This window comes from Onychostoma macrolepis, chromosome 08 (assembly GCF_012432095.1).
Source record: "Onychostoma macrolepis isolate SWU-2019 chromosome 08, ASM1243209v1, whole genome shotgun sequence".
Classification (NCBI taxonomy): domain Eukaryota; kingdom Metazoa; phylum Chordata; class Actinopteri; order Cypriniformes; family Cyprinidae; genus Onychostoma; species Onychostoma macrolepis.
In genome coordinates, this window is record NC_081162.1 from 11,291,573 (window position 1) to 11,316,226 (window position 24,654).

The window sequence follows — 24,654 nt, forward strand, 5'->3', positions numbered from 1 at the left end:
TACGGTGGAGTTGGTTTATAAAAAGTAATAATAACAGTGATTGACCTGTGCATCTCTGTTATTGCTGAAATAAATCACAAAGCTACTTTTATGTGCAGGAGTTGGTGATGCAGTTATTTATACTGACAACAGCTTGTTTATTTCGTTGCACTACCGCAGTTTCATAGTTGTTGTTGTTGTTGTGGAGTAGGTCTGGATTTGTTTTGTTTTATTGGTAACATCCTGTTTCGTTTTCAGGGGCCAGTGGCTTGTGGTTTTGAATATGTGAACGGATTTTGACTTTGTTTACTGTGGTTTGACCTGGTGGACCTGTTACCTGAAATGGATTTTTAAAACCTTCAAAATTGATATTTTAAATTAAGAACGTGATTTAAAAAACTGTTAAAAGCCCATTCTAAACCCAAGATTATTAATTTAGCATTTGCCTGCATTTATAAGCATTTCTCCACACCGGTCTGTGGACTATAATGAAAGCTCTAGCATGCTGTGGTGGTCCTGTTAAGTTTTTTTTTGTTTTTTTTAATTTCCCAAAACAGGAAATCAGTTTGGGGTTATTTACAAGCTGCCTGATGTGGGATGTTTCTCTATGGAACGTTCACACTCGCAAGGTGTTCTCAGAGCAGATGTTGAACAGAAACTGTGATTCTTATAAGGTCAAAGCTCACCTAGTTTTACTGAGACAGCTGAGATCTTTGGGGAGTTGTAATCCACACTGACTGACTGTATATCCCATTATCATCTGTCTCTGATCAATCAAGATCCATTAACGTTTGACTGTGATCAGACTTTCATCCTCTAATCTGCAAGGTTTCAGCAGGGGAAGTATAAAAAGTCTTAGCAATGAAACTTGAAAAAGATCTCGAAATTCTGAACTAAAAGACAAATGTCCTTGAACAATCCACCAATCATTATTTCATTCATTTTTTAGAATAAAAAGCAGTTATGTAAATTATACTTCTGTAATGTAGATATAAGCAAATGCTGAAAGCATAGTCCACATATTTGGTATGTACTGTAGCTAAGACATTAAAAAAATTTATACGTGGAAATAATGTATTTTCAGTGGCTTAACTGCATTTTAACCAGTTAATACTTCATTTTAAGCATATGAAAAAGAAAGACATTGGAAAATGCTGACAAAAGGGTAAAGGCATCCATAAATTATTCCTTGGATTTTATCAGTACTCTCTGAAGCAGTTTTGTTGGTGCTAGGTACAGAGTCTTGCTTTGCTTGGCAGAAACGTTCCTCTGGAACACAGCTCAGAGTATCAAACGTTATGCCTGATATCCCAAAAGTCTTGGAAAAAACAAAAAAAACAACTCTTACTTTTTCCTGATGTGATTTTCCATGAAGAAGCAGTAAATTTCTGATTGAAAAGGGAGAATTGAAAGATTGTATCCATATTTTGTATATTGTATCTAAACCTATGTCTGTCTATCTATCGTTCTATCATTTTATCGTTCTGTCTCTCTATCACTCGTTTGCTCACTTGTATCATTTGTTCTGTCAATTGTTTGTTCATTCGTTCATCCATTCATTCATTCATTCAGTCGATCTCATAGTACACCAAACGTGATATCCGAGATAATGAATGTAACGAGCAGCTGCTAAACATTTCCGTTAGATGTTCAGAAATCCACAGTTACTATGGCAGCATTTATTTATATCAGAGACACATGAAGTGGTGTAAGACCAAAAGACTTTATAAGGTAACCTCTTGAAAGTGATCTTTGATCAGAAGTGTTATTAGATGTGAACATCAGTTTTCCACATGCTAGTGGTGGGAAAAACTGTGCCATGTGTTGGGGGTTTTTGCGTTCGTTTTGTCTTATTCACAATGCCAGTCAGCACTGTGGTTTGTATCGAGCTCTCTAATCTCTGTCATAGACTCGGTTAACTGTGTCAGATTCTTTGCCGAGGACTGTGTTCTTGGAATTCGTCCAAAAGCAGTGTGTAACTGTGGGTTGCTTGTCGTTTCATTGCTAATCCAAAACACGTGCAGCAATTCAAGAAAATATTCTTTCTATGTGAGGCAAAATTTGAGAGGAAAATCAAGTGAGAAATTGTCACTAGATTTCTGCTGAAGAACACATGCATCTAGCAAAGCTGCTGGATTGTTAGCGATTTCCCTTCAGGTGAGGAAAGGAAAAGAAAAAGTGATCTCAAATGAATAGCTCCCAGATTGCATCTCGCTTCAGAAAGAAAACATCAGACTAGCATCTGTTGCTGAACACAGTGGTTCCAGTGGAGAAATAATGATGTGACAGACAGGTGAAAGCAATATATGGGGTTGTAATCGGTCTCAAATTCACGTCCACCCACTGCGAATCATCCCATGATATAAATGGCATCATTTCCCTAACAGATGTGTTTAATTGATACATTGTTAGATGCGATATTTCCGTGCATTAGCTCATAACCTTCTACGTTAACTAATTAATTGTTTCTTAGCTCAAGCTGCATGTATGTTTCGTTAGGTATACATTTTGTAATTTGATAAATAACTTAATTTGGCCCTAAACAAATTGGGAAGAATTTTTTGACTATATAGTTTTAATTTTTATTTCATCTTTAGTTTTAGAACTTTTAGTACATCAAGTTAAGATAAATAAAACTAAAATAAAATTTTGTATTGTATTTTGATTTCATTTAATTACAAATAATAAAATTAAAATAAAAACAGAAAATGCGAAATAAAAACTAATTCAAAACATGGGTAAAACCATGAATAAAATATTATCTCAATACTAAAATAATGTTGATCCACAAATGGTTAATTTATCAAAACACTTGCACGCTCACTTTAAATGTGGCAAAACAAAAATTAAAAGCTTTTTATTGTGTCTTTCATCATTTTAGCTAAGCTAAATAATTACATAAACATAACTTTCAAATGAAAAGAAAGCCTCTTGCAAAATATTTATGAAAAGCAAAGCAGGAAATAAATGGAATAAAAAGCATGTTTGTTGCTTGTGGTAAATAGGCTTATTTCTAACAATCTTGTGATTAAAAAAGAGAAATAATGCATAAAATAAAATGTTGATGTATACTAAAATAGCTTGGGTTGCCCAGACATGCTCAAAACTTTTTGCATCACTTAAGTGGATGAGGTGCTCTAACTGCAAATCAGACCAAAGCGGAAAAGCTCCAAATTAATTGATGAGAAAAGAGAGAGACAGACCGAAATAGCTCAGTGCTGAAGTCGTTGCTGTGGAGAGGACCGTGACTGTCACTATAAATCAAAAATGTTTGACATGAATGTGCAACATGAAAGTTCTTGCTCTGCTTGCAAGTGTAAGCATCTCATAAATGCAAATAAACATGGGTTTCAAGCTGTCTGGCATCTGACACATAGGTGAGTTCATTGCATCCCCATCAAAACTGGCACTTTCTTTCATTTCCCTCTCTTTTCATCCTTGTACTTTCCATCTGTCTTTTGTTTTGTCCACTTTTGTCCGTTAAATGTTTTTGGTAACAAGGTGGTGTTGTATACGCCTGGGCTTTGAGCCATTTAATAGCACAAAGAGAATATCTGTCTTTTCTCTGTTGTGACTGGGAAGCACAGAGAGTGTTAACTTAAGATAATCAGAGGGTAGAAAAGCAGTTCAAAGGAAGCAGGAATGATAGTAGTTTATCTTGAGGATTTGTTGCTGATATGGCCTCCTGTTATACCTGATGCAGTGGACCTTGTTCAGCGTGCACAAGCACGAGCAGTGTGATGTCATCTATCTGCTAATGCCAGGTTTTGTATTTCTTCAGAAGTCAAAAGCCTGTGTGTGATGATCCGTGTTATCCAGCATGATATGAATGTTCCAAAGAGCATTTTGTGTGCTTCAGTGGAAGTAAGGAAATCTGACCTTTTACGCAAAGAACTTCACATGGTCACTGATTTGCTAACAATTGATCAGTGGCGTAACAAAGTACTTTGAAAGGAATTTCTTTTTCATTTTATATTGGTATTTTCAGTAACACTATAGGCACCAATTCTCACTATTAACTAGTTGCTTATTAGCATGCCTATTATTAACATGTTGGCTGTTTATTAGTGCGTATAAAGCACATATTCTGCATGACCATGTTCTACATCCCTAATCCTACGCAATGCCTAAACTTAACAACTACCTTACTAACTATTAATAAGCAGCGAATTAGGAGTTTATTGAGGCAAAAGTCATAGTTAATAGTTTGTTAATGCAGAGAATTTTACCTTTAAAGTGTAACTGCATTTTCTTTTCTCTAATATTTTAAATAAAAATTTTCAAAATCTTGAAATTGTGATGTACGGACTTTTTGTATCTTAAAGGCATTTTTTGTTTGTTATTAGTATTCACATCTGCATTTTTTTTTTTTTTTTCCTTAATTCTACCCTATGCCTAAATTCAACAACTACCTTGCAAACTATTAATAAGTGGAAAATTAGGATTTGAGGCAAAATTGATAATTAATAGTTAGTGAGAATTAAACCTTAAAGTCTTCATTAAATCAAAATGGACTTTACTTGATAGCGCACTTTGCTTGTCTTTACGTAGTCTCAGCCTCAGACGTCACGCCCACGGACCGCTGGCTGAATGTCTGATGCATATGGAACACAAAAATTGAAACACTTCAGGAGTTTCGAAGTCGTAATCGGATTGATTGAATTATACAGGATTTCCCGGGAGACGTGTGTGTCGCGTTCTTTAATGTTCCGCCTGGAAACAAAAATGCCGTGGCGCCAAACCCCCTCACGAAAGAAGAAAGCCGTCGTGTTTACAACTGTGACGACGGGCACTTATCAGGATCAACTAAATGCTGGATTTTCAAAAGTATGTGAAATACTTAAAATTTGCGGCATAGAATCTTTAAAATACGTCCAAGAGTTTTACATTGTCTGTTATTGTGGCGACATTTCCATCCCCCGAAACGTGATGCTGAATGAAACAAACTGTGATTGGTTGTTTGAAATGTTGGCCAAACGGCCTCATGGGCGGGCCTTGGCTAATGAAAGCTGCCATGGATTCCAGACCTTCAGCCGTCAGTCTGAATGTCTGGCTACGCAAGACTAGTCTTGAGGTGAACATTTAATCTGTGTAAATTAATCCAATGAAAAAAAAAAAATGTTTGTCTTGGCAATATTTGGAAAAAAGATACAGAATGTTTCTTGAACCACAAATCAGCATATTAGAATGATTTCTGAAGGATCATGTGACACTTTGCTATCACATGCAGGAATCAATTACATTTTCAAATATATTAATATAGAAAAGAGTTCACAATATTTCTGTTTTTACTGTATTTTCAATCAAATAAATGCAGCATTGGTAAGCATTTGACTTTTTTCAAACGCATTAAAAAGTATAAACCGACCCCAAACTTTGAACACGTATTCTGCAGAACATAAAATTAAAGGTTGTTAAAGGTTGTCAGTAAGAGTTCAAAAGTTTATGGAAAAACAAGTCAGATGTGAAATATACAACAACATTTAAATCCTGAATTGACCTCAGATTAGAAAAGGATCTTTGATCTGCTGATTATGCATGAAGGCCAATGTGCTCAAGTTTTCCAGACATGGAAAAAGTGAGCATCTGAGGTCATAGATAGTTCATCAGAGCAACAGTTCATTTTTGTCAAAAAGCTTTGTTTTTTTGGGGTGGTTGCAAATGATTGCGGGGCAATCATTCTTGGTTTGTGCGTGTCTGTGGAGATAGAAAGGGCTTGCAGGGTGAAAAGTCTTCTTATTATAGCGGAGGTGGACCAAACCAAGAAAATGATCTGTGACATCATCCCAGCTGCAAGGATCAAGAATCATGGGGGATGTGTATGTAGGAGTAACTTTCATGTATTTAGGCTGTAAAAAGTGCATTCATTCCATTGAAGTCTTGTCAAGCGGAGGTTGACAGGAACTGTGCATTTCTTCAGGGTGAACTTTTTCCATAAAAGCACTGACTTTTAATTTGCGCCTTTCTGAAAGAGGCAAGGAACATACAAAACCAGGTCAGGCACTTAAGCAGGGCCACCACACAGATTCTGCTGGGTAAACATTAGTCAGAACAAGGCTGAAGTGTTCTCCTGTCTCCATTGATGATGGATGTGCTTGCTTTGACCTCAGGTGACCCTTTCACCCCAAGGCCTCAGATTACTCATCTTTTCCACTCTGAAATAACTGACATCACCACCATGAAAAAAAGGGTTGTTGTCAGCAAGAAGTTGACCATGAAATTTACCTTTTTGTGAAATTGTGGAAAATATGATCATATTGGTCCTTCGTGTTGATTAGCCTAACACAGAGACACTCTATAATCAATAAAAAGTTTCTTTTTTTAATGAATGTTTATTGGTTTTAAACAGTAAATAACATACCAAATAACAAATTGAATACAAAAGAAGAATAAAAAAAGTAAATTTTAGATAAATAAATGCTATAATAACAATAAACCAATGAACAATTTCAATAATTCTTGAATTATTTCAAGTCGGACTGTTAAAGTAAATGTATTTATTTAATTTTAATTTTTTTATTATATTTCATTTTTATTTTATTTTATTTCATTTTTTGCCCACATTATTCCATTTGATAATGCAATTTATTCTGGTCTTTGTGATTTTAAAAAACTGGTTGGAGTTATGCGTCATGCACACAAAAACATGATACAGGGAATTTATTTTTATTTATAAATCAGTCCCTAACAAACAAGTCATTTGCAATTTTTTATGATGCAATCTAATTTTTTTTTTTTTTTTTTATCTTTATTTAAAAAAAATAAAAATTCCATTTCCAAGGTTTATGGAAGCACCTTAACACTAGAACTGCCATGACGGTCAAAATTACCGTTTTGAAATGTATATGTACAATAACTTTGTTGAATAAAAAAATACAATCTTGCTGGTTTGTGACTTTTCCTAAAAGTGTTTCTATTTTTACTTACAATAGATTTTATATAAATTACATAAAAGGCAAAAAAAATATGAGCATTTCTACCTATTAAAGCCATAACGGTCATATTGACCGCTTTAAATCTCGCGCGATTCTATTGTTCTTTCCCTCGGTTTATTGTCTCTGTCAGCGTCTCCAGTACTATTAGCATATGCTCATTTGATTATAAATACAAATTCTTGGACTACAAATTATTATTGCCTTTTAAAAAATGGCAGCATCGCAGTTGACACAAGGTCCCAACCAAAAGCACAATCAACCCCCGCAACTGACACCAAAACGGAGACAGTGCCAGGTGCGGAGAATCTGCAAACAAAATAAAACGCGCGACACCTGTTGCAAATGCCACAAACCCGTGTGTGGAAATTGTGCGAGAAGAACAGAAGTAACTTGTGTTGACTGTGAATCTTAAATAGCCGAGCATGATATAGATATATTTATTCAATATAAAATTTGTAGCGTAATTGTTTTATGGTTCCAAACTTCGTTCGTGACTCTTTTTAACTTTAGAGCTGCTTGTTTCCAGCTTATGTTCTGTGTTATAATGTATCATAAATGTTGTAAAAAAAAAATCATAATCAAATAGATCATTTTAAATGTTATTTTGTTGTTCTGAGTTATGTAAAATAAATACAGAGAAATACTGAATATGCAATAATTACATTTTACTATGAAATGATGTGACTATTTCTATATTTATAATTATCATTTTTAACTAAATAAAAAGTCTACATGTTGGTGTTATTTGTTTTTTTTAAAGATATCCTAACACAGTTAATACATTAATCTCTTTAGAAAAGATTATAGAGTTTATAATATAGCGGTCAAAATGACCGCTCACGGCTGTTCTAGTAGTTTTGGAATTCTGGCGCTTCTAGTGTTAAGAAATAAGGAATCTGTTGGGAGTTTTTTTCAAGGGAGATGAGTAAACCACTGATGCAGAAATTTGTGTCAAAATGCTGAAGCTAATAATTGCATAAAGTGCTATTATTAAGTTTTCTTTTCTTAAACAGGAATGCATTAATGGCACAAAATTGAGATTATGTACAGTTAAATACTGATTGATGTGACTGGCAGCCCTAATTATAAATGGAGGGAAATTGCACAAATTTGCCAGTCAGTGCATACTTCGTTCTCTCATTTGCTGTAAGTTTCCAATTACGTGTAACTGACCATGCAGTGAAAATTTGATTTTAGTAGTTTATTTTGGACCAATTTTGACTGGTATTTCTGTACATGCAGCTAAATGTCTCCATGGCTGCTTCTTTTATTAGTCCTGGCTTCGTTCTGAGCTGACTCAGAGCTGTCTGCCTCACCTGTGAGTAATATTTGAATACAGACCTTCCTTGACACTGACACGTTCACGCATGTAACAGTAGCCCTACCCCAAGTCATTTTCCATAGTCTCATAGGGGGCCGGAGCACATATGCTTTGCTTGAAAAATGAGATCAGGCTATTGATTCCACACCTGGCCATCTGACATTGAGTGTATAGAAAAGGCTGGTTTGTGTGCTTGCTAGTGTGCCATGATAATGGCATGTGTGTTTGTGTTAGGGAAATAGCTGCAGTCATTGAGTGGCACTTTCTTTTTTGGACTAGTAGGATAACTGATTTTTTTTTTTTTAGGTTGTCTATAAAGGTCATAAATTAGTGTTGACTCTCCAATGGTAATTGGAGACAAATTGCTGATCTTAAATTCTTCTACAATCTCTAAAAATGCATCTGAAGTGTTAAGCTTAAATTATTTTGCATGTTCCAGTTTCCCATACAAAGTCTCTCTTTCACCATCATTAATTTCCTTCCCAAAGTATGCTGGAGTTTTCCTTATTTCCTAAGTTTTATTTTCCTGCTGTGCCTAACATGTTTTTTTTTTTCCTCGAGCCACATGTGGCTGGTGCGATTTACAGTTATTTTAGCAGGCTACCCCACAGACTCCACTCCACAAAAATTGCTCAGGCACTTGGTGAAAAAAAAAATAAAATGAGTGATATGAATTTTAATCTATCTTACATTCACTTTCCACAGTTTGATAGTCCTTTACGGCTGTAAAATTGTCTACCTCATAATGTCTTTGTGATTGCCTCGGGGAGTCCGAAAGTTGTCCAAGTGAACTTTATTGTGAAATTGTCATCACGTCTCAGGCTTCCATAAGTCTCATAAATTTGCAATTGAGAGGAATAGCAGACTCTCGATTTCATTCAGAAGTCAAAGCAGTCCCTGAAGATCAGAACTTTCCACATTTCGATTTGTCAGACATTTGACATCCATTTGAGGGCCCATCAGTTATATTTACATTAAGGATCCTGTGCTGGAATGTGCATTAAATGCTGATTATCTCTATTTTACTTGCAGTTTTCCCACTCCTATGCCGATTTTGTGGAATATAGAGATGCGTCTTCACTTCGCAGCTGTCAGTTTTATACATAAATGGCACGCTCTTGTCACATCAGCTTTAAAACTCTAACATTCATGGTCTTTTATGTATACTTCATGTAAAAATCATGACTTACAGCTTCCATATGGATTTTTTTTTTTACAAGACAGTCCTCTATACATCACAAGGAAGGAATCTATGGAAGGAGAGTATAGTGAAGCTTTTAACAGATGCCTTACATTAAAGTCCCCAGTGACACACGCTGAGCCCATTGAGCTCAAATGTAAGAGGGCAAAACCACTCCTGAGATAATGCAGGATAAACAGAGAGGGATTCAAAGGCGAAGGCCGATGTTTCCAGTAATTATCCGACTAAGGATATTTCCTCAGGCATTCTCTCAAAGACATCATTTTACAACGAACTAGCTGAACGTATGGAAAAGTTCCATCTGCTAGGAATTGTCACTCAGGGCTGTCGCTCAACATAAACATTGCGCTTGTGGTTAAAAATCATTTCGTTTCACTGTTGAGGAAGATCGAAGGTGCGAGATAAACCTCATTCATTTCAAGCCATTGATACACTGCCAGAGCACTTTAGATAGTTTCCCTTTCCTGTAAAAATAACTTTCAGCTGCCAATAACAACCAGATCAGATTTATTTTATAGGAGGAGTGGAAGCATCAACTATGAAAGTATATCTGAAGATATTTTCCTTTTTGTGATTGAATAGTTTCCTTTTGACCTTTTGTGGAAAATTTTGAAATTGAAACCATGCACTTTGAATGTGCTTGATCCATTAACAAAAATGTGCTGCAAACCTGACAAAACCAGAGAATGTGAAATTGAGAACTATTTAAGTGGTTCTGGATTTTGCCTGATTAAGAGCACATCTGATTTATAGTATTTTCTGAATATTAATTTTAATAGTGCATTAAAAGCCTGATTTGAAGTGTAGCAGTCTTTAAGGAATAGTTCACCCAAAAATGAAAATTTGCTAAAAATGTACAGTATTCACCCTCAGGCCATCCAAGATGTAGATGAGTTAGTTTGTTCATCAGAAAAGCTTGCTTACCAATGGATCCTCTGCAGTGAATGGGTGCCATCAGAGTGAGAGTTCAAACAGCTGATAAAAGCATCACAATAATCCACAAGTAAACTCCAGTCCATTAATTAATATCTTGTGAAACAAAAAGCAGTGTGTTTGGAAAAACAAAAAAATACATAATTAAGATGTTTATAACTTCTTCAAACCATTCACAAGCAATTGCCGACCAAGACTTCGATATGAGAGGACAACAAGGTTATTATGGATTGTGGACTTTTCATGGTGATGGCTATGAAGGTTATGTAGTAGATTTGTATACTACAAGCACACAGCTTTTTACTTCACAAGACATTAATTGATGTACTGTGGATTAGTTGTGAATTATTGTGATGTTTTTATCAGCTGTTTAGACACTCATTCTGACGGCACCCATTCACCGGAGAGGATCCATTGGTGAGCAATTGATTTAATGCTACATTTAATGCTCCAAATCTGTTTCTCCAAATCAAAACAAATTCTTCTACATTTTGGATGGCCTTTTTCAAAAATTTACTCTGTGGAACACACACACACACACGCAAAAAAAAAAAAAAAATATATATGTATGTGTGTATATATTTGTATGTCTGCAAGTGTGGTTTTGATCCTACTGCCTTTCATTCCCATTGGAAGCAATCTTTTGTGATCCACAGAAAAAAAGGAGCTCATACAGGTTTGGAAAATATATGCTATTTATGCTACATGGTCCTTAAATTTGAAGTGTCTATAAAAGTTGTGAGTGACATGGCTGGTCTTGATGTTCGAAGTAAATCAGAACTTGTGTTGATGTCTAACTGCATGAGCTTTTCTCCTTAAGTCACAGCTGAGAACAAGGTGTGCTCTGTTAATGCCTGTTTGGGTTCAGGTCTGCTAGTTTTAATGCTCACTGCTGCCGGGAACGGAGCAAAAGTGATGTGGCAGCACTGCAGGCAACGTTATGCCTAACGTCATGCCTAAGAAATTGCCTTGTTTGCTCGTGTTAACTGAAGGGGGAGGTGAGTTTTAGTCAGTGACCCTCTATAGACTAGAGTGCGGACGTCAACTATCAGCACCTCTGGATATTTAGAAGAGTTCAGGGAAAAGTGCTGATTGTTTTAGACCTTGAGTATTTGACAATCTTTATTTCCTTTTGAAATGGTGGGAGGTTTAGTTGGGACATTTTGATTTCATGAGGTCTTTAAGCATCTTTTTTTTTTTTTTGTTCAGATTAGATCATCTAAATGTCTAAAATCCGTGGCAGTCATCAGTGAAGCACTTTTCTGTTAAACAGAGTTCCATTCTGTCATGCTCACGCTCAGAACAGAAGATCCTGTGAAATATGAGCAACATGTGTGCACTGAGAACCAGCATGGTACATGTCATTTTCCTGCTGAGTGGATGAATTATTTCTACCAGTATCACAGTAGAGGGGTGCAAGTGTCTTGTCCCAACACAGACCGACCACACCACATTTCACCACATTGTGGGACCACATCAGTTACACAAAGATGATTTTTGTGGAATACATTTTAATAAACAAAAATTGATTGCAGAAGTTTGGTGGCTTGTCTTTAGTTTAGCTTTAGGCATCGGATGTTTAGTTTTCAGTAGTTGTGAGTAAGCGCCATACAGTGCAACATGGGGTTTTTCAGTTGTCCTCTGTTTTCCTTTTGTTCTTCGATTGATGCAGCTTGACTATGTCAGCTTAAGCTTTGCCTGTTTTTCTGATTTCCAGCCAGGCCAAAGATCAGTGTGAGATAATTTCCTGTCTGCAGGAGAAGTCTATGGGAAAGCGATACAGATTCACAAACCTCTGGAACAAACACAGAAATCCAAATCCAAAAACACATCCCATACAAAACCACAAAAATCAGTAATTATAAATTGGCTTTCTCATAGATTCTGTTGGAGGTGTTGTTTAAAGGGTGATTAAATGATGAAAGAATTTTCATTTTCGAGTCAACTACACTACCGTTCAAAAGTTTGGGGGTTGTATAAGATTTTTTTTAATAATTTTAAATTAATTTATCACTGTGATTAACAAAGCAAAATTTTCAGGAGCCATTACTCCAATCTTCAGTCACGTGATCCTTCAGAAACCATTCTCATATGCCTATTTGCTGCTCAGAAAACATTTTCTATTATTATCAATGTTGAAAACAGTTTTGCTTATTGTTTGCTTCTTTTTGGGGAAATATATAAAAAAAAATTTGCAAAAAAAAAAAATCTTACTGACCCCAAACTTTGGTAGTGTATAGCTTTAATGAAAATTACATCATCATCTTTGAAGTCTCAATTTTATTTATCGTACTTTGTTTGTGATATTTTAAGATACAGTAAACCTTTTCACCATCTTTAATGTACAAACCTTATAATGTTAAACTGTAAACCACTATTACCTTTCTAAAGCCATAATTATGTTCCTTAATATGAATTCATTTATCATAAGATAGCACAGTACAATTCATTAACTGGAAAAAAAGGTTCATGTTTTGTAGAATGACGTTTACGTTTACTCAACAAGTAGAAAGTAGCTTATGAACTCATCATCTTTATAATCAAGGGCATTGAAGACCTCTGCATTAGGAGGCTTTGAGCCTGAACTTATTATTGAGCTATAGCCTGTGTTCAGATACGCACCATTAGCTCCTCTGTACTGATGTTTGGGTGACATTGCTCAAGACCTTTGTGCTAATGAGAGCAGGGTGAAGCAGTGGGGGTGAGGTGATAGGAGCGAGGTGCTCAGTATTCCAATGCTACACTTGAAAGAGAGCCCTTGTTTGTTTTGGACCGTCGTTGCCTCGCACACACAGAAAGGGACTGTTCTCCATCTTTAGGGCTCTTGGCTGAAGATTCAACCTTGGGGCAAAATACTCCATTCACCTTCTGTTCTCTCTCTCTCTCTCTCTCTCTTCTGTTTCTACGCCCACTTTTTTTGATGATTCCCATCCTTATACAGAGCTGGATAATTGGGGCATTAGTAGCTGGATGAGACCCTTTGTTGAGGGTACTTTATTTTCAAAAGCAGCTACTTGAGTCTCCTGGAGTGCAGTCTTTGTTTTCTTTGAATTAATTTGTTTTGGCTTTTTATTTTTGATCCAAATGAGCTTAGAGAAAATTAAACCCACTGATCAGGCATTAAAGAGGCATGAATAGCCAAAACACAGTCGCTGAATGCAGTAAAATAATGTAAAAGTTCTAAAACATTTGTGAATATTAATAAGACTTTCACTGTAAAAAGTGATAAGTTGACTTAACTTAAAAAAATTTAGGAAACCCGTTGCCTTAAAATTATTAAGTAAATAATTTTTTTTTTTTTTTTTAAAGTTAAGTGAACTTGACAATTCACTTAAATTTTTTTAAGTAAATGATAATTTAAAAAATAAGTTAAGGCAACAGGTTTCCTCAATTTTTTTAAGTTAAGTCAACTTATCACTTTTTACAGTGTTGTTATTTTTATTATTAAGAGTTACTGTTTCGACTTATTTCAGAATGCCTCTCTGTAATGGTTTCATTTAAGCATATTAATCATTTTGATATCCATTGCAAAACAAGCACTTAAAATGACAAATGTGAAGGGCTCCTGTTTTAAATGAGAAAACCAGAGAGGTGTTTTCAACCACAGAGGCGAATGGAAAAGGAAGCTATTCGTGACCCTGTGACCTCTAACTCTTAATTTTATTTCCATGTTAAACTTTTGGGGTTTTATGCCTTTGGGTGGCTTTCCAAAAGTTCCTTATTTTTCTGAAAGTGTAGTCTCTCTAGGTGTAAACTGCTCCCTTTGTCACCAGCCTTGTACGTTTTATGAGAGTTATGAATCAGTTCTTTTCATTAATTCTTCCATCAGGGGATAAAAATGTGGAATTCTTTTACAGAAGAGAGAAATCCAGAGGTATTTCCACTCACTAGTATATGAGCTGTGTGACATTTGTCAAACTTTTACATATTTAGTTATAAATTAGTAAACCAATCATCGTCTGTGCAATATCCATGTATTTATTTGACAGAATAAAAATATAAAAGCTCATTAGTTTAGAGCTATTGCAGATTTAACAGCTTTAAAGTGTCATTTAAAAAAAAAAAAAAGTCAGTCTGCACCAACCACATTTTTATTTCTTTCAGATTTTAGACTTACTATATATGTTTTCATACTGTGGTTCTTTTTTAGTTTAATTAAAAAATTATATTCTGAATAAACTTCTTTATGTTTTATTGTCTTTCATGATGTTAAATGTTTTTGCTTGTCTATTTGTTTTATGTTCGATTCTTTTAAGGGTTGTAAATATTTCTACCTCTTCCGTGGCCCAAAAATGTGTTTTTGACATATTCTAGCTGCCTATTTTCTTTTACTGTAGGTCTCAGAGTTACTTTCTTATGGACTCGTGCAGATATGTTTTTACAGCATGTTTTCAATTTCAAGCGTTTAAACACACATACATAATCACAAGTTCTAACTCTTTTTAGAATATGTTTAAATAGAAAGACAGTCATTTGTTTATTAATTGTTAAAGTTTTTAATTAAAACATATTTTTATTAATACATTTTTTACAAGTATACTATTAATTTAATACTTACCCAGTCCGTGTGCAGTTGTGTAGCATTTACATTTGCTTTTCTGTGCATTAGTATGTTTTCATGTTAGTTTATGCCTTTATAAATCCATATTTCTTAATTCGTTTTTAACATAAGATTAGATCCATGGTGTGTTTTATAAATGAAGTCCCCGTTTTTTTTTTTTGCTTGCTGATTTTGGAAGCGAGGTAACTTCTACGTCCCTTAAGGCAACTCTCCGTTCTCTCTTTCCACCCCTTCCAATTATTGATACTAGATAAACAATAGCTTAGTATTACAACCCTGAGCCCTACGGAAAAATCCAGGAGTTGGAAACCTTAGAGAGCCGGTGGTGTGGTGAGACGAGGTTCCAAGCAAAGCACATACTGTACCCCATGTCTCAGTGTGAGGGACTCAACATTTGTTATTATTTCCCATGTTCAGCAAGTACGGTAATATCTTGCAGATTAAAAGAAGGGCCTCAGTCAACCGCAGCTTGCTTCTGCTGCCAGTTTTGGGGGGTCACCAATTAATGGGGCTTTTCCATTTTTCCACTGTACATGACATTTTTTTAATGACTTGATTTTAGTGCTTATTCAAACACAATATGTTGTTGTCAAAATGAGCAAACATTGGGACAGTTCTGTGGGACATGTTTAAGAAATCTTAAAGATATAGTTTACCTGAAAATGAAAATTCAGTCATCATTGACTCACCCTCATATCGTTCCTAACCTGTATGACTTTCTTTTATGCTGCGGAGCGTACTAAAAAAAAAAATGTTTCGAGCATTTTTGGCCACACAATGAAAGTCAATGGGGTCCCAAACAACCGTGTTGTTTCTCAAAATAGGCCTCATTTTTGCTATAATACATGCACTCTCAGAAATAAAGGTACAAAAGCTGTCACTGGGGCGGTACCTTTTCAAAAGGTACACTTTTGTACCTATTAGGTTCAAATATGTACACTTCAAGTACTAATATGTACCTTTAAGGTACCAAAATGGACCCTTTAGGTACAAACATGTACCTTTTGAAAAGGTACCGCCCCAGTAACAGCTTTTGTACCTTTATTTCTGAGAGTGTGTATCCAACACTGTATATTTTATACTTAACTCCTGGGGAATAACCATATAGCCTTAAAGTTTTACATTTGTTTACATTTAGCTACGCAATTTCTTAATTGGATAATTACAGTTACATTCATCAGAGAAGCTGTACTCTTATCAGGATGTCTCACAGTTGTAAGTACCTCATTCATCTTGTCATGTTTGATATATATTAGACAGACATGTTTTGTCTGTTTTATTTAATACAAAAGGATGAAAGTTCACCTCAGGCTTATGATGCTGATGAGTTAAGCAAAAGCTCTTGACATTAATCAGAAGAGGGTTAGGAGGTTTTCTCTTCAGCGGCTTTGACACCCACCACCGCGTTACACACAAGGTCTGTAATGAGCCACCTTAGAGACAAGGATCTGAGAGCGCTTGGAAAAGCGAAGGGATGGAAAATACACCCCAGCCCTCCACTGTGGTCCCTGCAGAAACTCATGAGCTCATCGTTTGGCTACACATCTGCAATCTCTTTGAACAGTAGCCTGACCACATCCTCAGGGCTCCACCGTTCTTTTGCTCCCTGTAGATCCGTGCCGCTATCGCTTTACCTCACGTCTTTTATTGAGGGAATGAGGTATCACTGCCTTGACAGCAGCTGAGGAGTGTTACACAGTTATTGATGAGATTTTTTGATTGCTTACAAACAGGTTTTCTTATGACTCTGCCCACCCTTACCGTTGGCCAGACTTTCAGATGGCCAAACCCCCAAATGCACACCACAGGTTGAGCCACTGTTGCTATGTCAGCATGGTTGGTATTCTTAAACAAACAAAGCAATGTTTTGATAGCGCCACAGTGTTTACACTTTTCTGGAGAATCAAATGAATGGCTTTCTTAAAGTTGTCTCTGTATATTAAACTGACAGCACAGTATTTTTGCAATTTTATACCAGCATTTATATTATCGCATCATTATGGATCCTCCTAAGTAACCCGACATCTGCACTGGTTTTAGACAATATGGTGGTTTTAGTTCACTGTTTTTTTTTTGCTTTTTGGGGGGGGTTGTGCATTACTGTTTTGTAAGACAAATTTAACATTTGCTGTTTGGGGTAGGTAAGATTTTTAAATGCTTTTAAAAGAAGTCTCTTACACTCATCAAGGCTGCATTCATTTGATCAAAAATACAGTAAAAACAGAAATATTGTGTAATTAATGTATTATTATTACTATTGTAAATAACTCTTTATATATATATATTATTTATTTATTTATTGAAATGCAATTTCAAATTCAGTGTCACATGATCCTTCAGAAATCATTCTAATTTGTTCATTTGATGCTCAGGAAGCATTAATTATTGTTATCAATGTAGAAATTGTAGAATACTGTCTACACCGATAAAATGGTTCTAATTAATATATTTGTGGAAACTATTTTTTTTTTTTTCAGTTTCAGTCTCCTTTGGTTAAATAGAAAGTTAAAAAGAACAGCATTTATTTAAAACAGATTTTTGAATGTCGTGTAAATGTGACATTAGATCACAGATGGGTTGAAGGAGATATTTTAAAACGTAGCATTGTTTTTTAGTACTGTTGGAACAAAATGTTGGTTTTTAATTCTAAACCAAACCAAATATGAGGTTGTCTTAACTCAACATTTAAAGGGATATTCACCCAAAATTGAAAATGTTGTCATTGTTTGCTCACCCTCATGTCGCTCCGTACCCATATGAGTTTTTTTTATTATGTTGAACATAAAAGAAGATATTTTGAAGAATGCTGGTAATCAAACTGTTGATGGTCCCTGTTGACTTCCATAGTATTCCTTTCCCTGCTATGGAAGTCAGTGGGGGCCAACAACTGTTTGGATCTTAAAAATTCTTCAAAATATCTTTTGTGTTCAACATAAGAAAAAAACTTGTACAGGTTTGGAACAACATGAGAGTAAATGATGAGAAAATTTTCATTTTTGGATGAACTATTCCTTTATGGCTCTCAAACTCAACATTTTACACAGCACCGTGTGTTTAAAAAGGCGGATTAAATGTGATTTAGCTGTATTTTATCCTAGTGAACAAAAGTGACAGTGTAGAAACTCTGAAATTCATCCTAAGTGATCCCAGAGGAATTGTGCGACAACAGTCTCATGTCGCGAATTACTGTCTACGCCACATCAAAGGGCTGAACAGCGACAGTTGCGTAAGACAATCACTTATGAAGTGTTTTTGCCATCTGTGCATGTCCAAGTTACGTGTACTAATTTGCTCAGCGCATATTTGTTCGTACACTTAGTATTTTTCCAGTGTCTCTGGCTGTTTCACCGAAAACAAAAGGCTCTTTTATCTCATTATGCAATATATAAAGCTTCCCAGCCTGCGTGGCAATTTCCATAAACTCTGTATTGAAAGCTCCAGACATGCCCGCATGAGTTAGTTTGTTGGTAAGAGGCATTGTAAGCTAGGTCTGCACTAGGTAGCAGTATTCTGCCTTGGAAGATTGTGTTTCAGGCACTAATAGACAGTATAATTGTCTGCGGTTGTCGTCACTGTCTGTATACATTTTTCTCTTTGGTGAACAGATTGTTAAGAAGATACTGGAGTATTTTCCTGGCTCTAAAGTTGCCTGCAAGAGCCAAACCTATTATTTCTCTTTGTGTATTCACCTTGTGCAACAGTAATACATGTTTATTTAAAATATGCTTTTGGCTGCTCCCAGTTTTACACTCTGTTCTGGATTGGTAATAGCACCATACTTGGCTGTGTAGCTCATGAAAAGTGTTTTGGGATTTATTGACCGTGAATCCTGATGCGGACAAATCCAGATGCTCTAAATAAAACATAAAAGTGAACCGCACATCATCAAATGCATTAATCAGTCTTGTATTTCATACTCGTCCCTCAGTAATCTGTTTAATGTTGTTGAGTTCCGGATGGCAGGTGTTAACACTTCCTTTCTCAGTCATCCCAGTTGTTCCTGCTCTCTGGAAAGCCCCTGATGGGAAAACCATTTCCCTTGAGAAAGCCGCCACATAGCACCCTGGAGCCCCACTATCACATGTGAACTCACACCTCTGGAATGTTTCTCTGCCGCTGTCCAGGCCGCAGTCTTAACACCCTTCAAGTTGTTTGCTTGAAGACATGCACGCTTTTTTTTTTTTTTTCATAGCCTGCTATGAATGCAGACAGCTATGTAATTAAAGGCCCTCAACCATTGTGGCTTCAAAGTGTCACACAAAATACATTTTTTTCCACTATTTTGCACATTTAGATGTTCCATCACTGTGCAGACATGAGAATCTAGGAATAACATTACCATGATTATCATTACAATTATTCAGAAAGGTGCATGATTGTTTTTGCTGCCTGATACAACAGAGATATTGGACTTTATACTGACACCTACTGGTGTGGATGCAGCATCACGTGCAAGCAAAAGTTTGATGCTTTGGACCCTTTTCATAGTCTGTATTAACATTGTAAATCTAGCAAAGTTTCTGTTGGTTATTGGTTATTATTGATTACATTTTTACAGTAAGGTTAATTTCGTTAACATTAGTTAATGCGTTTGTTATCATGTACGGTGATGTTTTACAGAATGTGTTAATATCGGTTAATGTATACATATACTATTATTTTCTAAGTTAATATGTTTCATAATATAAAAACTATTTTTAATTTTAATGAGAAAAAAATACTGAGTAAACCTGTAATGAAGCAGTCTTTAGTGAATAGTGTTGCTCTCAGAAAGGGTTAATAGACCTTGTTACATAATGCAAATGCTGGTGACACCATGTCCAAGATGAGAGGAACATAGCTGTCTATTTTAACTTGGCTGACCGTCATAAGCCACGAACATGATGCCTTTACACTGTCCCAGAATGCATCTGGCACCATTACTTTTGTGCACTTTATCTGAAATAATCAAACTTTTTGCTTTCGCAACAAAAAATAGTTCTCATATTGTGTCACTGAGTTAACACAACTCAAGTCTGCTTATTGTCATGTTCTTTATTCAAGTTTTCCAAACAGTCTGGTTCTCCTCAGGGTTTTGCAATGGGGCTTGTTTACCTGGTGAATAATACTTGGCTGTTAAAGCATCAAAGAAACAGCTGGCATTTGTGGTATTTTACCTGCCTTCTAGTGGCTTTTGGCCTCTAAAACTCTGATATCTAAGCAAAAGATATGATTTTTCTAATACAGTTCTTTTCTAATATAGTCCAGCTAAGTTCTTGGAGTCGAATGTATAATAACCAGATTTTTCAAGGCATCAGGTTTAATCAGTGACATTTTTTTATATGTATATTTATTTATTTGTATTAATAATATATAATATATATAATTTATTTATTTATTTTGGCTTAAAAAGTTTATTTTTGACTAAGAAAAAAGATAGGTTGATGGCACAAGAACATAAACCACATTTGTTAGCCCTGTCCAACCAAACTTTTTTGCAATGTAACATTGCCAGTCATTACCAACAAATCAACCCTCAGCTGCTTTATAGGCTCACAACTTTGTGTATTTGTGTATTCAGTCCAGTCATTTTGCCAGTGTACGTTATGCACCAATTACTAGTGTGGTTATGAGCACATGAAACCAGTCTTGGTCAGTCGTATACAGTTGCTCTGAAATGCAGGGACTGCCATAAATTTAGAACATCTTATGATGCATTTTGTTATGTAAAATTGCTTTTTTTTCACATGTCATAGCCATGTGTGATGTGGTTTAAAGCAGTGTTATTTTAGTATTATTTATATGCTATTGAATTAGATTTAGCAAATTTTGCATAGCCTTTTTTATTTTTTATATTTAAATTTTAGTTTAAGCTTGTCATAAAGTTTGTTTGCTTTTGAGTACTTTTCAAAGAGCTTATTAATTTATCCACACTCTGTGTGGCTTATGTAATATGAATAGCACTGCATTCATTTCTATATTGATTATAAATACATTTTTTTTTTATCATGGAATTATTTATTTGTGAATTCCCCTTTTAAAATATATAGTCAAAGTTCGTGACTGGGCATCCAGACTGACCAGTGTCCTAAATGCTTTTGATATTTATAGACCAAAATCTGTGGCTGTCCCATTTGAGGATTCACTGTGGTTAACTCGCATGTGATCATATTTACTTATTATTAGTAATACGTCACAGGTGAAGCATATCAATCATTGATCATCTGAGACATGTCAGCATTTATTTTAATCACCAAGATTTTTGTTGAGGTATTTTCAGTGAAACATTTCCTCAGCTATTGTGATTTACATCAAACTTCTCTGTGAAAGTCACACTGTGTCCTTAAATTCTTGGCTTGAGAGATACATGTGAGTATTATATTTCAAGGAGCATAAACCCTGAAGTCTGTAAATGTCTTTGGCTGTAATGGTCCCTGGTTTTAGGAGCCTTAGTGCTGCGCCAGACGGGAAGAACACACTCCCTGTTCTATTCATGGACATCAGTATCGGACGGCTGCTCCTGGATTCCACGGGTGTTCAATTATCACCCGCTCACTTTCAGGTCCTCCTGATAGGGATCGTTAGGGAGTGAAGAGACATTGGTAACTCTTGACAGATCGCTTGGGCTTTCTTGTCTCTTTTGGGAATCGCAAAATACCCCTATTTTCAACCGTTTTTGATAACCTAAGAAGTTGACAGCAATAACATTAGTGATTGACCGCAAAGAATAACCAGCAAACAATGTGCCTCTTTCCACACATACGTCAAAATGAGTGACTAGTTTCAAGACTATGCTTCCTTTCATGCAGCACATAGTGTATGCATTAATTGTTCTCTCTAAATTTGGTTGTGAGTCCTGAAAAGTTACTTCAGATATAGAATGAGAATGATCAATTTCTTTTATTGCTGAAAAGTGTATAAACAGAACATTTTTAGCACTCCATATTTGACTGATATCTGTGTTCTGTATTCTATATGAACATTTTTCTTAGACTTTCTGTCTTTCTCTTTCTGAAACTGGCAGCCACTAGAACTCTTATTTCCAGGAAATCTTACTCACTCTTATTCATTGTGTCCCATAAAGTCATAAAATAGGCTCAGAAGCCTAGAATAGACCTGGCTGAAGACAAATATATAATTATTTGTAATTAGAATATATTTCATGCCAAATAAAACCATCTTGATCCCCCCCCCCCGCCCGCCCGTGTTTTGTCAAGCCAACATTCTCTTTTTTTTTTTTTAAAGTCAAGTAATTTTGCTAAATATAAAATTCTAATGACATTGAATGGCTTGCTAACTATCCACTAAAAAGACTATTTTGTCCTTGCTGACTGAAAGGAATTGTTTTTAATTATAAAGTTTGAAAAATTACCCCTCGGTCAAAAATATTTAACATCTGTTTATAATATCTGCTTAATTTTGAGCACAGTTTTTAAGGCTGCAATCCGTAAGTTTTGCCTCTTTGTCGCCATCTATGTTTGAAAACCTGGAATTGCAGTTACTTGCGGAATTATCTTCCATGCGTGGGGTTGTACTCTGGCACGGCTCCAGCACGGATGAATCTAATGTTTTGAGGTGAATGTGCGGCAGTCTGTCACCGCACCGGTGTGGATGTTTACTGTACTTCGCAATCACAGATTAGTCTTGGAATATATGACCCAAATAAGAATTTTCACCGGATATTGTCATCTGAACAAGCAAGTAGCAAGTCTGCCACGTTTGTTCTGACCAACTGTGGAAAAAAGCATTACCATAAATCGTGCTACCAATGATGATTAAATCTCATGATCGGTTAGCTCATATCACATCAAACTTTGCAATTTATTATTATTGTTATACTTTATTCTCAAATTATTCATGTTAACAACATCAGCATTACGTGACAATGAGTATAGTGTGTATTAGCGTGTAGATTTCAATTTCTGTACAGTCTAATCTCTAATTGTCATACCATTCGAATTTCATATTAAGAATTTTTTTTAACCCAAAAAGCTAACTATGCTCCCTTTGAACTGGTTTTCTTTAAAATACAAATCTTGTGTAATCCCAGGCTATCTGTATTCAGTAGCACATTTAAAGCTGGAATATAATTTAATTTCATTCACATGTGCTTCATAAACACATAATACTTTCTGGATTACAATCCGCCATCAGAATGATACATTTAATTATTCTAGCTGCTGTGAGAAAAGGCTAAACGATGCGCCACCTGCAGGATCCTCACATGCGATAGCATACTAGCCGGGACAACTTCTTTATGTTTTCAGATGTGACGTAATGACGCAGTGCCATGCTCGAATTTCCCGCGAAAACCTACCCATACCACTCAAATTAGAAAACATTATTATAAGATAACAGTTGTGAATCGGGCTAAAGTAAGGCGATAGTGTTGATCACTAGTTGGTTATGTACTTGCTCAAATATTGATTTCGGATAATTTTTACCCAAAAAAAGTTATGAAAAAGCTTTATTTCACGTTTAAATGATTTCTTAGAGATAATCTGAGAATTATTTCTCTACTTTCTTTGCATATGTAAAATCATAATTGTAGTTGACCAATAGATGGCAGCTGAAGTAACAGTTATGCTCTTTCATTACCAGTTTGGTTTTGCTGTTGTAACTGAATCCAGTGAAAGGTCTCCAGAGGTAAATGAGCTACTTCTCCATTCACAGGCAGTATGTCAGGGTCAATCTCAGCTGTATAGCTGACCACACACATAGACACACACTACACTATTTCTGTGACTTTAATGACAGTTTCAGTTTCTGATATAACTCCAGATCCTATATTGGTGCAGCCAATTTTTTTTTTTTTTGTCAGGTTTATGTCTTTTCATTTTATGGGGGCAGCTGCAAAGTCACAAATAATTTTGGCTACAGTACTACTGAGCCCATTGTTACATGTCAGATCAAATTACATTTTACAGCACTGTTTGTAAATGTTAGAATTCCTTGTACTGCTTTTTTAAGGTTTATACTTTTAGTTTTTTGTCGCTTTTGATCAATTTAATGCATTCTTGTGGGAAAACAATTATTTGCGTGATGGTGATGTATTCCAGTAATAGAATTCCATTTACCCTGTATTTTTTCAACTGAAATAGAGTGCTAATCATGCTAATGACAAACTCATAAAAATGTAATTCAGTCATCAGAAAGAGGTGATAATACACATCAGATCTGAATAATGAGGGCTGTTTATTCCAGCACAGAACCAGGTGTCAAGACTATCCACTCCTGACCACTTGAGCGGAACATTGACCATGTTGTACAAGTGTGGCATCTGGTTTAACAATGGAGTGGCAGAGCAGTTATGTAGCTACTGAAGGTTTTTAGTTGCACAGATTCACTTTTCAGCCAGTCAGTTTAACAACAGATGTAACATATTCCACTTGCTTCACTCACAGAGAGTGTACATCCTCACCTTCCTGTAATTTAGTACTAGTTAAGTCTTTAGGCATGGCATGAGAAAGCAGATACATCCCCTTGCCTGTGTAAATCACATCTTAGCTCTTCAGCTATTGACTAATTGCATTCATTAACAGACTCGTAACCTCTACCTGCTGATTAGCAAGCTGCTCTGTGAATCCTGTAAAGGAAACAGAACTCTAACAAGCAAGCAAGCAAGAGCCTTCAGGCAGTAGCTCCAGGCCTCCGTTTTCAGGCCAGACACTGCATGCCGTTTAGTTGTGTCCCTGTCGCCTGACAATGACCAGTGTTGCATGAGAATCCTGGAGAGAGTTCTCTC

General features: G+C 35.7%; 1 protein-coding gene across 2 annotated transcripts in view; it reads left to right on the forward strand.

The window, feature by feature from the left end:
* The window catches only part of ralgps1 (Ral GEF with PH domain and SH3 binding motif 1), a 98,535-nt gene that overhangs the window by 57,042 nt on the left and 16,839 nt on the right, over positions 1-24,654 (forward strand). The gene's annotated exons all lie outside the window — the stretch shown is intronic.